Genomic DNA, 16,278 nt, shown 5'->3' on the forward strand with positions numbered 1-16,278 from the left:
AGGAACTCTTCCGAAAGCTTGTCAACTTATAAATGTATAGTTAGTCCAATAAAAAAGTGTCATTGCTCAATGCAATACTCTTGTTATTTTGATATCTATCTATCTATTTTGATATCTAAATCACTGGACTAACACGGCTATTCCAATGAACGTATATTTATTTATATATATATATATATATATATATATATATATATATACACACACACACACACATATTCTTAAGGGGGCGGAGCCTGGAAGAGCTCAGTGATGGCAGCATAATCACTGAGCTCCGTGCATAGCAAATAGTGAAAGTGTATTAAACTTTAATTATGGCAACCTGAATACTAGCAAAATGTTGCAGGAGCACCTCTGAGACCACTGACAATAATTTTGCTGGGCTCGACTTTAAAGAGTCACAAGGAGGAAGAGATATATCGTGGGCAAGGTACGCAACAGAGAGAAAACCGGATCCGCCATCTTGGGGATTGAAGATTGCACACGGAGAGCAATTTAACACTCACAGCAGCTGTGTGGGGGCCACAGAAGCCAAGAGACCATAATGTGAGAAGTATCGAGACATCCGGTAAGCCGATTTACTGTTATCTATGTCGAGGGGCTAAAACATAACAAGATACAGAAGAATATAGCGTGGTGGGGCCATACGCCTAAGCGCACACGTGGGAAACAACTAAAGAGTGCGGCTGGGAAAACTTTTCTATATCAGTGGTAAAAATGTTCTGTAACAGCTAACTATGCTATGGGGAGGGTTGAAGATGATTCAGAAGATATGTTGTCCATGACCCCGCAACAAGTAAAAGAGAGACATTACACTGAAGCAAACAATCGCATAATTATTTACACAGCCTTATCTATCTGCAATACTCTACTACGCTTACTTCTCAATGGGATTGGTATTTACCGTACAAACGATAATAGAAAGAGGGTTGAAAGCAGTGAAGAGAATATGCTTTTGAGAGACATATGGCACTTATAAGAGGGACATTAAAAAGATACAAATGCATGCATAGTTGTCCACACTGCCCTATATATCACCATTACAACTACGATGCTCTGCTGTGCTTAATCTTCAATGGGATTGGTATTTACCGTATGTGATATAAATAGAGCAGGATATGTGCCAGCAATATGAGAGAAGAAATAAAGGGTATGCCCTTAACCACGCATACCATCTTATCTATCACCTTTAGAGATGAGATACTTCATTTTATCTGTGCCTAATCTGGATTGGTATTTACTGTGTAGCTAACACTTGATATTTGTTGACCACTACTTAGGTTTGCTGTAATACAAGACACACTTATACTCAGTTATGCATACTCTTGGCCATTGACAAAATTTTTTAAAGGGAGCAGTTTAATATACAGAGGAACTACGACACGCTGCAGGGAGCTGCATACTCATAGAAGCAGATAATTTACTCTGATTACCAACTTAACCTGCATACTGCGAGTGGAGACAAAGCATAAACTTGAGCATCAGGGGACCAAATGCTCCTATTTAACTGAACTATGTCGGTTAGAAAACAAAATAAACTACATACTGGTTCTAAAACCACCACACAGCACCCCTTCTTTAAACCCACTAAGGGAGGGAAAACCCCAGAGAGACACCACCTCCTGAAGAAGAAATGGATTCAGACTCTGCACCCCAATATGACAATACTGATATGATCTCTGTCACAAAAGCTGATCTCCAAAACCTAGTCTCGAAACAAGATATTAACAACATCTTTGACAAGATGCTGGAGAAAATGGATACACTACAAAATACTGTCACTAATAGCTTGGCGGACATAAAACAGGATCTACAGGAACTAGGCACAAGAGTTGAGACATTGGAAGATAGAGAGGACTCTATAACTGAGGATATGGCCAATCTACAACAACAAATCTCATCCCAACAACTAGAAATAGCTGACATCAATAATAAACTGGAAGACTTGGAAAACAGGGGAAGAAGATGTAACATAAGGTTAAAGGGCATACCTGAAAACAGTGACGGCGCCGGAGATAGCAAACTATCTATTGCAACTATTCCAAGCCATCACAGAAGATAAAGATGACAGCAAATTTCAAATGGAGAGAGCACATAGAGCTCTAAGAGCACCACCGAAAAAAGGAGACCCTCCAAGGGACATAATTGTAAAAATGTTTTGCTTTCAAGAAAAGGAAGAAATAATGGCGGCGGCCAGAAAAAAACCCACCTTTAAATTTAATGGAACTGTTGTCCAGTTTTATCAGGACCTCTGCCTGAGAACCTTGCAGAGACGAAGCACACTTCGACCTCTCACACAGCTGCTGCGTAAAAATCAAATCTCCTATAGATGGGGATTCCCATTTGCATTACACATTCAGCATGAGGGTAGATCAACTTCAATTGACAAGCTGTCAGAAATACCGCAAATTTGTAAACATCTCAATCTGGAATGCCCGGAGCTGCCAACCCTACCACAGGACCAAAATACATCTCGCAATTCTGCACAACTGGGACCAACTTCTAGGGGTAAATGGTCGAAAGTCCCAAAGAAAAAACAGAAAACATGATCAGCTCAGGAATCTGCAAATTTAATAGAAACAAGGCCCATTGAAGGAGGAAAAGAAAAAAGGGAAGAAAAAAAGGAGGAGAAAAAAAATAGCCAGAATCAACCTAGCCGGAGAGGAGACTTGTTTCAAGGACATTATTAAAGCAGGCGGACCTGAAGATAAGTATATTTCTCTGACTGTGTTGTTTTTAAAAAAAAACATATTGAACTCTTGAAAAGAGCTACACTGCACATAAGTAATAGATATCACTTAACCTTTGGGTTTAGTTATAGCTGTTTATACGGTTTAAATTGTATATCAGGATGAACAATTAAGACTAGGGGATGAGCCTATAACAGACCAGAGGCAAATCCCCACGCACTTTCTAACCTAGAGATAACCAAAGTTTATTTTTACTATGCACACAAAATTTTGAAGTGTATTTTTTTTTCTAATTGCACGAGTTAAAAGTTCTGAAATATTTTTTCTAATGCAAATTCTATTTCATATTGTTAGCTTAATTACTGTTATATATCCAGAATGGATATATTTAGTTTATACGTTTAAGATGTTTATAGACATGTGGTCATTGAAATGCTATGTACCTTTTAGTTACCATACAATGCCAAGTATCTGGGGAAACACTGAAGTTGGTAGGAGACCCTTCTTTCTATGTGTAGCTTATGAGGCAGGGGGACAGACCCAAGTCAGAGAAAACCAGCTATGAAACCTGTTTTATCTATGGAGCCATGGGCGATTAACTTGATTTCACACAATGTCAGGGGGCTAAACTCAGATATTAAACGTAGAACAGCACTCACATAGTATAGATCTTTACGAGCCAATGTAATTTTCCTACAGGAGACACATTTCTTAGACTCACAGATACCTAGATACTGGACTAGAGAATTCCCACTAAATTATCATGCTACGACTGATTAAAAAAAAAAGGGGAGTCTCCATACTGATACATTCATCTATACCCTTTGTCCACACAGAAACAATTAAAGATAAAGAGGGCAGGTACCTGATAGTCAGGGGCCAGATACAAGGTACTGAAATCACACTTTGTAACGTATATGCCCCAAATGATAAGCAAGACACCTTCTTCAGGCAGTTATCGCATCAGCTGATAAATTGGTCACAGTCTAGGACAATATTGGCAGGAGATTTTAATGTTGATCTTGCCTTACAATCTAGAACAAGTCCCCACCTAATGTCCAACAAACAACATAGACAGTATAGCAAGGTCAAAACAATACTTGATCACCTGAGCACACATACCCTAATTGACTCCTGGAAGACCCTATATGGAGACACAGTAGATACCACATATTACTCAGCGGCTCACAAGACATACACAAAGTTAGATTACATATTCGTAAGTCAAATACTACAACCCTCTTTAGAATCAGCCAACATTCACTCCTGTGTGTGGTCGGATCATTCGATAACGCAACTGAGAATAGGTACCCTACAACCTACCGACAGAGATAAAACATGGACCTTTGACTCTTTTTGCCTCAAAGATCCAGTAGTATTGAAATCAGTAACACGACAAATGAGGAAATACTGGGAGATTAATACAGGGACAACGGAAAACCCCTTATCGACTTGGGCAGCCCACAAGACATTTTTAAGAGGACTATTAATAAAGGAAAAAGCTGTCCTGGTTAAAAAATATAATAATCAAAGGAAAGAACTTCAAAACGAAATAAGCACATTAGAACAGCAACACAAAAACATAATTTATGCTTACCTGATAAATTCCTTTCTTCTGTAGTGTGATCAGTCCACGGGTCATCATTACTTCTGGGATATTACTCCTCCCCAACAGGAAGTGCAAGAGGATTCACCCAGCAGAGCTGCATATAGCTCCTCCCCTCTACGTCACTCCCAGTCATTCGACCAAGGACCAACGAGAAAGGAAAAGCCAAGGGTGAAGTGGTGACTGGAGTATAAATCAAAAAATATTTACCTGCCTTAAAAACAGGGCGGGCCGTGGACTGATCACACTACAGAAGAAAGGAATTTATCAGGTAAGCATAAATTATGTTTTCTTCTGTTAAGTGTGATCAGTCCACGGGTCATCATTACTTCTGGGATACCAATACCAAAGCAAAAGTACACGGATGACGGGAGGGATAGGCAGGCTCTTTATACAGAAGGAACCACTGCCTGAAGAACCTTTCTCCCAAAAATAGCCTCCGATGAAGCAAAAGTGTCAAATTTGTAAAATTTGGAAAAAGTATGAAGCGAAGACCAAGTTGCAGCCTTGCAAATCTGTTCAACAGAGGCCTCATTCTTGAAGGCCCAAGTGGAAGCCACAGCTCTAGTAGAATGAGCTGTAATTCTTTCAGGAGGCTGCTGTCCAGCAGTCTCATAAGCTAAACGAATTATGCTACGAAGCCAAAAAGAAAGAGAGGTAGCGGAAGCTTTTTGACCTCTCCTCTGCCCAGAGTAAATGACAAACAGAGAAGACGTTTGTCGAAATTCCTTAGTTGCCTGTAAGTAAAATTTTAGAGCACAGACTACATCCAGGTTGTGCAGTAGACGTTCCTTCTTTGAAGAAGGATTTGGGCATAAAGAAGGGACAACAATCTCTTGATTGATATTCCTGTTAGTAACTACCTTAGGTAAGAACCCAGGTTTAGTACGCAGGACTACCTTATCCGAATGAAAAATCAAATAAGGAGAATCACAATGTAAGGCTGATAATTCAGAGACTCTTCGAGCCGAGGAAATAGCCATTAAAAATAGAACTTTCCAAGATAACAACTTTATATCAATGGAATGAAGGGGTTCAAACGGAACGCCCTGTAAAACATTAAGAACAAGGTTTAAACTCCATGGTGGAGCAACAGTTTTAAACACAGGCTTAATTCTGACCAAAGCCTGACAAAAAGCCTGGACGTCAGGAACTTCTGACAGACGTTTGTGTAACAGAATGGACAGAGCTGAGATCTGTCCCTTTAATGAACTAGCAGATAAACCCTTTTCTAAACCTTCTTGTAGAAAAGACAATATCCTAGGAATCCTAACCTTACTCCAAGAGTAACCTTTGGATTCACACCAATATAGGTATTTACGCCATATCTTATGGTAAATCTTTCTGGTAACAGGTTTCCTAGCCTGTATTAAGGTATCAATAACTGACTCAGAAAATCCACGTCTTGATAAAATCAAGCGTTCAATTTCCAAGCAGTCAGCTTCAGAGAAGTTAGATTTTGATGTTTGAAGGGACCCTGTATCAGAAGGTCCTGTTTCAGAGGTAGAGACCAAGGTGGACAGGATGACATGTCCACCAGGTCTGCATACCAAGTCCTGCGTGGCCACGCAGGTGCTATTAGAATCACTGATGCTCTCTCTTGTTTGATTCTGGCAATCAATCGAGGAAGCAACGGGAAGGGTGGAAACACGTAAGCCATCCTGAAGTCCCAAGGTGCTGTCAGAGCATCTATCAGGACTGCTCCTGGATCCCTGGATCTGGACCCGTAACGAGGAAGCTTGGCGTTCTGTCGAGACGCCATGAGATCTATCTCTGGTTTGCCCCAACGTCGAAGTATTTGGGCAAAGACCTCCGGATGAAGTTCCCACTCCCCCGGATGAAAAGTCTGACGACTTAAGAAATCCGCCTCCCAGTTCTCCACTCCCGGGATGTGGATTGCTGACAGGTGGCAAGAGTGAGACTCTGCCCAGCAAATTATCTTTGATACTTCCATCATAGCTAGGGAGCTTCTTGTCCCTCCCTGATGGTTGATGTAAGCTACAGTCGTGATGTTGTCCGACTGAAACCTGATGAACCCCCGAGTTGTCAACTGGGGCCAAGCCAGGAGGGCATTGAGAACTGCTCTCAATTCCAGAATGTTTATTGGCAGGAGACTCTCCTCCTGACTCCATTGTCCCTGAGCCTTCAGAGAATTCCAGACGGCACCCCAACCTAGAAGGCTGGCGTCTGTTACAATTGTCCAGTCTGGTCTGCTGAATGGCATCCCCCTGGACAGATGTGGCCGAGAAAGCCACCATAGAAGAGAATTTCTGGTCTCTTGATCCAGATTCAGAGAAGGGGATAAGTCTGAGTAATCCCCATTCCACTGACTTAGCATGCACAGTTGCAGTGGTCTGAGGTGTAAGCGTGCAAAGGGTACTATGTCCATTGCCGCTACCATTAAGCCGATTACCTCCATGCATTGAGCCACTGACGGGTGTTGAATGGAATGAAGGGTGCGGCAAGCACTTTGAAGTCTTGTTAGCCTGTCCTCTGTCAGGTAAATCTTCATTTCTACAGAATCTATAAGAGTCCCCAGGAAGGGAACTCTTGTGAGTGGAACGAGTGAACTTTTCTTTTCGTTCACCTTCCATCCATGTGACCTTAGAAATGCCAGCACTAACTCTGTATGAGACTTGGCAGTTTGAAAGCTTGAAGCTTGTATCAGAATGTCGTCTAGGTATGGAGCTACCGAGATTCCCCGCGGTCTTAGTACCGCCAGAAGAGCACCCAGAACCTTTGTGAAGATTCTTGGAGCTGTAGCCAATCCGAATGGAAGAGCCACAAACTGGTAATGCCTGTCTAGGAAGGCAAACCTTAGGTACCGATAATGATCTTTGTGAATCGGTATGTGAAGGTAAGCATCTTTTAAATCTACAGTGGTCATGTATTGACCCTCTTGGATCATAGGTAAAATTGTCCGAATAGTCTCCATCTTGAACGATGGAACTCTTAGGAATTTGTTTAGGATCTTTAAGTCCAGGATTGGTCTGAAAGTTCCCTCTTTTTTGGGAACCACAAACAGATTTGAGTAAAACCCCTGTCCCTGTTCCGATCGTGGAACTGGATGGATTACTCCCATTAACAAGAGCTCTTGTACGCAGCGTAGAAACGCCTCTTTCTTTGTCTGGATTGTTGACAATCTTGACAGATGAAATCTCTCTCTTGGAGGAGAGTATTTGAAGTCCAGAAGGTATCCCTGAGATATTATCTCTAGCGCCCAGGGATCCTGAACATCTCTTGCCCAAGCCTGGGCGAAGAGAGAAAGTCTGCCCCCCACTAGATCCGATCCCGGATCGGGGGCCCTCAATTCATGCTGTTTTAGGGGCAGCAGCAGGTTTCCTAGTCTGCTTGCCCTTGTTCCAGGACTGGTTAGGTTTCCAGCCTTGTCTGTAGCGAGCAACAGCTCCTTCCTGTTTTGGTGCAGAGGAAGTTGATGCTGCTCCTGCTTTGAAATTACGAAAGGAACGAAAATTAGACTGTCTAGTCTTGGCTTTGGCTTTGTCCTGAGGCAGGGCATGGCCTTTACCTCCTGTAATGTCAGCTATAATCTCTTTCAACCCGGGCCCGAATAAGGTCTGCCCTTTGAAAGGTATATTAAGCAATTTAGACTTAGAAGTAACATTAGCTGACCAGGATTTTAGCCACAGCGCCCTGCGTGCCTGAATGGCGAATCCTGAATTTTTCGCCGTAAGTTTAGTAAGATGTACTACGGCCTCCGAAATGAATGAATTAGCTAGTTTAAGGACTCTAAGCCTGTCCGTAATGTCGTCCAGAGTAGCTGAACCAATGTTCTCTTCCAGAGACTCAATCCAGAATGCCGCTGCAGCCGTGATCGGCGCAATGCATGCAAGGGGTTGCAATATAAAACCTTGTTGAACAAACATTTTCTTAAGGTAACCCTCTAACTTTTTATCCACTGGATCTGAAAAAGCACAGCTATCCTCCACCGGGATAGTGGTACGCTTAGCTAAGGTAGAAACTGCTCCCTCCACCTTAGGGACCGTTTGCCATAAGTCCCTTGTGGTGGCGTCTATTGGAAACATTTTTCTAAATATCGGAGGGGGTGAGAACGGCACACCGGGTCTATCCCACTCCTTAGTAACAATTTCAGTAAGTCTCTTAGGTATAGGAAAAACCTCAGTACTCGTCGGTACCGCAAAATATTTATCCAACCTACACATTTTCTCTGGTATTGCAACTGTGTTACAATCATTCAGAGCCGCTAACACCTCCCCTAGTAATACACGGAGGTTTTCCAGTTTAAATTTAAAATTTGAAATATCTGAATCCAGTCTGTTTGGATCAGAACCGTCACCCACAGAATGAAGTTCTCCGTCCTCATGTTCTGCCACCTGTGACGCAGTGTCTGACATGGCCCTAATATTATCAGCGCACTCTGTTCTCACCCCAGAGTGATCACGCTTACCTCTTAGTTCTGGTAATTTAGCCAAAACCTCAGTCATAACAGTAGCCATATCCTGTAATGTGATTTGTAATGGCCGCCCAGATGTACTCGGCGCTACAATATCACGCACCTCCCTCTGAGCGGGAGATGTAGGTACTGACACGTGAGGCGAGTTAGTCGGCATAACTCTCCCCTCGTTGTTTGGTGAAATTTGTTCAATTTGTACAGATTGACTTTTATTTAAAGTAGCATCAATACAGTTAGTACATAAATTTCTATTGGGCTCCACTTTGGCATTGCAACAAATGACACAGGTATCATCCTCTGAATCAGACATGTTTAACACACTAGCAAATAAACTTGCAACTTGGAAATACAATTCAATTAGAATAATATTAAAATGTACTGTGCCTTTAAGAAGCACAGAAGATCTATGACAGTTGACAATTAATAAATTGAAACAGTTATAGCCTCAATCCTTGTAAACAACACAACTTTAGCAAAGGTTTAATCCCATTAGCAAAGATAACAAATTCTGAAAGCAGGAAACAAATTACAGAATAAACGTTTTTTATCTCAGTCAAACTATAATTCTCACAGCTCTGCTGAGAGAAATTACCTCCCTCAAAATAAGTTTTGAAGACCCCTGAGCTCTGTAGAGATGAACCGGATCATGCAGGGAATACAATGAGTTGCTGACTGAAATATTTGATGCATAGAAAAAGCGCCAAAAAACGGCCCCTCCCCCTCACACACAGCAGTGAGGGAGAACAGAAACTGTCAGAAAAACAGATTAAGCAACTGCCAAGTGGAAAAATAGTGCCCAAACATTTATTCACACAGTACCTCAGCAAATGAAAACGATTTTACATTCCAGCAAAAACGTTAAACATAATCTCTAGTTATTAAACAGCTTTATGTATTTCTTACAGTGTAATTCTAGTGAAGTACCATTCCCCAGAATACTGAAGTGTAAAGTATACATACATGACATTATATCGGTATGGCAGGATTTTCTCATCAATTCCATTGTCAGAAAATAAAAACTGCTACATACCTCTATGCAGATTCATCTGCCCGCTGTCCCCTGATCTGAAGTTTACCTCACTCCTCAGATGGCCGAGAACAGCAATATGATCTTAACTACTCCGGCTAAAATCATAGCAAAACTCTGGTAGATTCTTCTTCAAACTCTGCCAGAGAGGTAATAACACACTCCGGTGCTATTTTAAAATAACAAACTTTTGATTGAAGATATAAAACTAAGTATAATCACCATAGTCCTCTCACACATCCTATCTAGTCGTTGGGTGCAAGAGAATGACTGGGAGTGACGTAGAGGGGAGGAGCTATATGCAGCTCTGCTGGGTGAATCCTCTTGCACTTCCTGTTGGGGAGGAGTAATATCCCAGAAGTAATGATGACCCGTGGACTGATCACACTTAACAGAAGAAATTACACAATCAGAGATAGTTTACCAGCAACTACAAAAAAAACGTTCAACATTGGCTAACATTCTTAACGACCAGTCAGTCAGGGCAGCATTCCGGCTTAAGACCAATTACTATATCTATGACAATAAGCCGGATAAATATATGGCTAATAAAATTTGTGAGAAGTTGAGAGTAGCGGCTATAGCACAGATTCAGAAACATGACGGTACCACCACTACTCATCCACAGGAAATAGTTGACTGTTTTGCTAACTATTACAGTGATCTCTATGACAGGAATAAAGTTGCTCAGTCTGTACATACTAAAACTTTGCTACATAAATTTCTTGACGAAACACAACTGCCCTCCTTGACTGAAAAAGATAGAGATAAGTTAAAACAGGAAATTACGGTGATTGAAGTCCAACAGGCAGTAAAAGACCTAAAACCAGGAAAGGCCCCTGGCCCGCCCCTGGCCCGGACGGACTACCAGGGGAATACTACAAATTGTTCAAGTCCTCATTGGTACCCCACTTGGTTAAATTCTCCAATCATATCATGCAGGGCCATACGATACCTCCTGACCTTCTCAGAGCCAGGATAGCTGTCATACCCAAACCGGGGAAAAACGTCAAATGCTGTGCTAGCTATAGACCCATCTCTCTCATAAATCAAGATATTAAAAATTTTACCAAGATACTAGCTAATAGGCTTAAGTTGATACTGCCAGAAATGGTCCATCCAGATCAAGTTGGGTTTGTGATGGGCAGGGAAGCCCCTGATAACATTAGACGCATACTTACAACCATTACCCAATTGACAAAGACGAAAACGCCTTCTCTGGTCCTATCACTGGACGCGGAGAAGGCGTTTGACAGAATTGACTGGAGGTATATGTTTGCTGTCTTGGAGAAAATGGAATTTGAAGGCCCCTTTGTCACTGCTTTACAAGGTATATATTCTGCACCTACAGCTACGGTTAGGGCTATTGGACACCACTCAAAACTTATAAATATTAAAAACGGAACTAGACAGGGATGCCCACTTTCGCCGTTATTTGCGCTTTGTATGGAACCCTTAGCTGCCTGCATTAGGCAAAATCCTGATATTACAGGTTTTCAACTTAAAAATAGGGATTATAAGATTGCCCTTTTCGCAGATGACGTTTTGCTGACATTGACCAAACCCTTAACTTCTCTCCCCAACCTCTATGACGTCCTTGACCGATTCTCTGCCATATCCGGGTATAAAATAAATATGGATAAAAGCGAAGCGATGGCAATAGCGTTGCCGTCTCAGACAAAAAAACTAATTGAACTCAATTTTGAATTTTCTTGGGTCAAATCATATATTAAATATCTGGGAATTAATTTATCAGCTCATTATGAGGAACTATATAGGATAAATTATATGCCCCTGTATAAAGAGATTCGCAGGGATATAGCAAAGTGGAAGCATCTTAACTTCTCATGGTATGGCAGAATAGCGGCAACAAAAATGAATATTCTTCCAAGACTGTTATACTTGTTTAGAACCTTACCTATCCCAGTTCCAAAAAAAGACCTGGAAACAATGCAATCTGAACTTATTAATTTTATTAATAGCAAAAAACATTCTAGAATCCCCTTTCACACGCTAACAAAACATAGACAGCTGGGAGGAATTGGAGTACCTAACTTAAGGGACTATTATGATGCCTCAAGACTAGCCCAGACAGCGCTAATAGGAACATCTAACAAAGACATAGTTTGGATAGGGTTAGAAGCAGACTTGGGAGACTCTGAACACCCAGACGCTCTATTATGGGACACTGCTGTATCTTTACAGGTGCTCCATGCTTACTCTCCAATTACTGGTCACTCAGTAGAGCACTGGAGAACTCTAAATAAAAAGAAAGGACTGGTTCCAGAATACTCATTCAAGACACCACTTAGATATCTTATCCCAAAGGAATATAGGAAACAATTAGACAAATGGGCAAATAAGGGTCTTTATAGGGTAGGAGACATAGTACTACACAACAAACCATTAACTTTTACGCAAATCCAGGAGAAGCTGACACCAGAACCTCTTAGGTGGTACTTATACTTACAAATCACTTCTGCATTACATAAATTTCTTTCAAACACACATAATCCCCTCAGCACCACGTTAGAGAAAATATGCTGCGCTGATTTGAGGCAGAAACACATCATCTCAAGAATGTATATAGCTTTACAATCCGCAATAAACGAGGAAAAGTCCCCTCTCATGTGCAAATGGGAAACTGATATAGCTATTAACTTAGAAGTGAAAGAATGGTATGAATTACTTTACTCCTCCTGCAGAGGTTTGATAACCGCATATCTACGAGAAAATAGCTATAAAACCATCTACAGGTGGTACTTAACCCCGGTAAGAACTTCCCACTTCACAGAGGTAAAAAAACAGAAAATGCTATAGGGGGATGTAATGAAATAGGAACTTATATACACATGTGGTGGGAGTGTCGTGGAATCAAACAGATTTGGTCATGCCTGTCCAACCACCTTAGTACACTATTAGGGGAACAGATAACACTTGCCATGTCCCAGGGACTACTCAACATACCGCTCCCAAATTATCATCACCATATCAACACTTTTATCAGAATACTTTGCACAGTTACAAGACTGTGCATTGCCAAATATTGGAGGGAAAGAGCACCAACATGGCAAGAAGTTCTAGACAAAATTAAACTCACACACAAACGCCATGAAACTGCAGCTTTTAACCTGGGAAATGTGGATACATATCAAAAAATTTGGTTTTACTGGTTAATGCAATAGTGATGGTGTATGGATTCTCTGGGTATCCTAAACTAAAAACATAGAAAGACAAAGGGCTAGGGAAGGTTCATTTATAGATATTCTACTCCCCACTAAAGAACATAGCTTTTGTGATATATTAAATGGCAATAACATACATAACTGCTTTTTGCTTGACCACGTGTTAGTTTGTTTTTATTGTTCATTATTTTTTGTTTTGTTTGACCTTATTTCTAATTTTATTGTTTTTTCATGTTTAGTTTTTCTTTTTGAAAAAATGTACAAAATGTCTATGTTAAAAATGCACTGATCAGTATGTCGGACCAGAATTGAGGCCTGATGCCTATAGTGAAGCATCATTCTGAAAAAAATCAAAACAGTTTGGACATTGTGGACTCATATATTAGTTTGCATCCAAAGGTAAAAAGTTGAGACAAAAATGGCAAATATAGTCATACCATAGGGATGGGTTGTCTAAATTGTACTGTGATGTACTGAATTACTAATGCTTTTTTGATATGTGATGTGACGTTTTGCTCAATAAAAAATATTTAAACATAAAATGCATTCTTAAGAGGCGGCCTTCAAGGTCTAAGAAATTAGCATATGAACCTCCTAGGTTAAGCTTTCAACTAAGAATACCAAGAGAACAAAGAAAAATCGGTGATAAAAGTAAATGGCAAAATTGTTTAAAATTACATATCCTATCTGAATCATGAAAGGTTTTTTGGACTAGACTGTCCCTTTAAGCATATTTTGCTTTAATTCAAATGTATTAGTCCATTTTACTGTATACTTTGCAGATACACTTTTCCCGTGAAGTATAGATTATAGAATGTGGGCATAAACCCATTCCCTGCAGCAGGAGGAGCCAGCAATGCATATTACTTTGCTTGATAAATTAACTTTACATTGTGCAATATTATTTATTTTTCTGCATTTACTGTCTGTGACACCCTTATATCCCAGCAAGTGATATTAACCCCTTCCCTGCTGCAAGAGGAGCCAGCAGTGCATATTACTGTGCTTGAGTATCCCAGGGGCTACAATTGTGCTGTAATGGGGGACAAACACAAATGGCCTGATGATCAAAGATCCTCTAGCTTGGAGAGAAATTACAGTGCAGATTTCACAAGAGCTGAACTCATGGCAAGCTATAAGAAAAAGGGCAGAACCTGAAAGTCCCAGAGAGATACCTCCCATAAATCTCTCCACTCATATGTGATGATCTAAAATGATCCTCCAGCACTGAGAGCTCTCGCAAGATTAATCTAGACAAATTTAGCTTAACTACTGTAAGGGTTATTCAAAGCATTTCTGTATGTAAAGGAGAGACAATCCCAATGCAATATAGCACTGTATGACATGAGAGTCTTGTTACACTTACACTTTGTGTTTCATATTAAGTTACACTTCAGATTGGGTCATTTATGTATTATTATATTAAAAGGGACAGTTGAGTCAAAATTAAACTTCAGATAAGTCATGTTGAAAGCTAAACCTAGGTAGGCTCATAAACTGATTTCTAAGCCATTGAAGGCCGCCTCTTATCTCAGTGCATTTTGACAGTTTTTCACAGACACTGCTAGTTCATGTGTGCCAAATAAATTACATTGTGCTCACTCCTGTGGATTAATTTATGAGTCAGCACCGATTGGCTAAAATGCATGTCTGTCAAAAGAACTGAGATAATGGGGTGGTCTGCAGAGGCTTAGATACAAGATAATCACAGAGGTCGAAAGTGTATTAATATAACAGTGCATACTGTTCAGAGGAGAATTGCCTGGTATTTCGGGGCTGGACTGACCTTACTTGGCGGGATCAGACTGATATACTTCAGGAAAGTTTTCTTCTGTGAAAAGCACACTGGTCTAAAAGAGGCTGCTTCCGGGTGGTAAATCGCCATAGAACAAGCCACTGAGCTGTTGTTCGTTCCTGGTAGAGCGCTTCTCTCTTTGTATGCAAATTATTATGACCCTGGGGAAGTCTCCCTATGGGTGATGGGGGAAACCAGACGTGGACTCCTTGCCCAGTGTGCTTAGAGGAATGTGGCTGCACCTCACTGACGAGGCCCATAGGAGGCCGAAACGATCGTCTGGGGTTGTCATGTTCCTTGTTCAGAGGAGAATTGCCTGGTATTTCGGGGCTGGACTGACCTTACTTGGCGGGATCAGACTGATATACTTCAGGAAAGTTTTCTTCTGTGAAAAGCACACTGGTCTAAAAGAGGCTGCTTCCGGGTGGTAAATCGCCATAGAACAAGCCACTGAGCTGTTGTTCGTTCCTGGTAGAGCGCTTCTCTCTTTGTATGCAAATTATTAATATAACAGTGTTGGTTATGGAAAACTGGGGAATGGGTAATAAAAAGATTATCTACCTTTTAAAACAATAACAACTTTTAAATAGATTTTCCATTTAAGCAGTTAAGATTTAGATACAGCTGGTATTTTCATGAATTCTGATATGTTTTGAAAGTTTCTTTGTTACTAACAAATTAGGATCATAATTTGTACATTTCTGTATATCTTTTACAATTTACATTGCATTGTATTTGCTCTATTGTTAAATAAGACACAGATTCAGAAAGTGGGAGGGACACTTCAGATATTCACCTTCAGATATACACCCTGTGTATATCTGAAGGTCTTGTGAATAGCTGTAAGCTATTTAAGTTTAACTTGTATTGGCTGCAAACGGAGCACTTATATCCTGTTAACGTCAATCTCCACTAAGAAATTCTACATACCAGACAGCATCATTCATTTTTATGGAAGGCATTTATCATCTATCTGGGACTTACAGGTTCCATCCTTTTTCTTATAGAATTTTGTGAGTTTAGTCTTTGTGAAGTCTGCACTATAATTTCTTTCCAAACTAGAGAATCTTTGATCATCAGGACCATAGAATGTAATGAAGCTCTCTGGGAAACTGAAGCTGTCACAGTTTTATTTTAAATAAAAGAAAAACCAAAGTGCAATGGAATTTTTAAAATATATACATAGATATACAAAGTATGATCTTAATTTGTTAAAGTTACACATAAACTGTCAAAGCAAACTAAGAATTTGTAAAATAACAATCCTAAATGCACTGCTGTATACAGAATCTATATCAATTAATACAAAATAGAAAGTGCGAAGTTTGAATGTAATACAATTTAATCTGAAGTGTAAAGTAATATAAAATACAAAACACAAAGTGTAAATGCAACAGAACTCTCCTGTCCATGTCTCATGGTGCTATATTGCACTGGGCTTGTCTTCTTCACATTCAGAATGTAGAGAATGCCCCTTGGAGAAGTATAGTAAAATATGCCTTTTTAGAATCTCATGAAGAACCTCACAGTGCTGGAGGAT

The 16,278-nt window shown here is 40.3% G+C and overlaps 1 protein-coding gene across 1 annotated transcript in view; it reads right to left on the reverse strand.

The window, feature by feature from the left end:
• The window catches only part of MEAK7 (MTOR associated protein, eak-7 homolog), a 133,559-nt gene that overhangs the window by 46,387 nt on the left and 70,894 nt on the right, over positions 1-16,278 (reverse strand). The gene's annotated exons all lie outside the window — the stretch shown is intronic.

The sequence above is a fragment of the Bombina bombina genome, chromosome 1, assembly GCF_027579735.1.
Source record: "Bombina bombina isolate aBomBom1 chromosome 1, aBomBom1.pri, whole genome shotgun sequence".
NCBI lineage: Eukaryota > Metazoa > Chordata > Amphibia > Anura > Bombinatoridae > Bombina > Bombina bombina.